This window comes from Mastomys coucha, unplaced genomic scaffold (genome assembly GCF_008632895.1).
Source record: "Mastomys coucha isolate ucsf_1 unplaced genomic scaffold, UCSF_Mcou_1 pScaffold17, whole genome shotgun sequence".
NCBI classification, from domain to species: domain Eukaryota; kingdom Metazoa; phylum Chordata; class Mammalia; order Rodentia; family Muridae; genus Mastomys; species Mastomys coucha.
The window spans coordinates 20683455-20684780 of record NW_022196899.1 but is presented as its reverse complement, the minus strand read 5'-3'; positions in this window follow the sequence as shown (position 1 = coordinate 20684780).

Below are 1326 nucleotides of genomic sequence, written 5' to 3'. Positions count from 1 at the left end.
GCTGTGACATCTATTTGTTAGTTTATAAGGACTTGAGACATCAAAAATAAGGGACATCAAAAGAGACAGCTAGCCACTCTCTTACATTCAAAGAAGCTTTTTAAAAAAACATAAGCTGGGCGATGGTGGCGCATGCCTTTAATCCCAGCACTCGCGGGGCAGAGGCAGGTGGATTTCTGAGTTCGAGGCCAGCCTCGTTTTACGGAGTAAGTTCCAGGACAGCCAAGGCTACACAGGGAAACCCTGTCTCGAAAAACAAAACAAAACAAAACAAAAAACAAAAAACAAAACAAAAAAACCACCATATTTTGCATGTGGATATTTTGTCAGAATATACATCTGTGTGTCATGTGCAAGTATGGCCTGCAAGGGCCAGGAAGTCAGATCCCTTGGAACTGGAGTTACAGCTGTTAACTATCACGTCAGGGCTGAGAATTGAACCTGGGTCCTCTGGAAGTGCTGTTGTCCTCTGAGTAATCTCTCCAGGCCCTCAATAGACTTTAAAAAAAAAAAAGGTTTCATTAAAACACATCGTATGGGCTTGTTTGGAGTTGCCGTTGTTTGGTTTTAGTCAGTTTTGTATTACTCTAAGGAAACTCCAGGCACTGACATCTTAAGAGGAACATGTGTCAACACCTTGGCAGGTGGAGGAAACAGATGGAAGAGCGAGAGGACTGGGTGACAACCACGTTCTGGACAAAGCAAGCATGTTGAATCTAGTTCAAACTTGATCCTGAAAGTCAAGGCAAATTCTTCGCCGTTGCTACTTCTAGAACATAGGGACACAAAGGAAATATTTCTATTCAGAAAAGGAAGGGATGGGGGCTGGGACACAGCTCAGTGGTGGAGTGGTTGCCGCTTGGACAAGAAGCCTAGCTCTACACAAACCAAGGCAGGGTGGCACATGCCTATAATCTCAGCAAATCTTGGAGGCAGGAGGTTGCACAATTAGAGATGGCCCCTGACTACATATTGGATTTGAGACCAGCCTGGGATACATGATGCTCTGTCTCAAAACTAGCAAACAAGCAAAGGACTGAGACCATATCAAGGAGGGAGGCACCAAAGACCTAGACCTCCTCCAACTGTACATCTGGCACCCAGGGCGTGTGGTGGCAGGATCTGTGCCCCAGCAGACTGTGGCAACCCTGTGGTATGGCTCTGCGGGCCTCTTTCTTGGCCTGCCCTCACTCATTGCCGAGAGATTTCATACATCCATTGGGCAAGGTGCCCACTGATGATGGGACATAATGTTATCATGTACAGAGGTCACACTTGAGAAAAACATAACTGGTTACCCTAAAGAACAGTCACACACACACACAC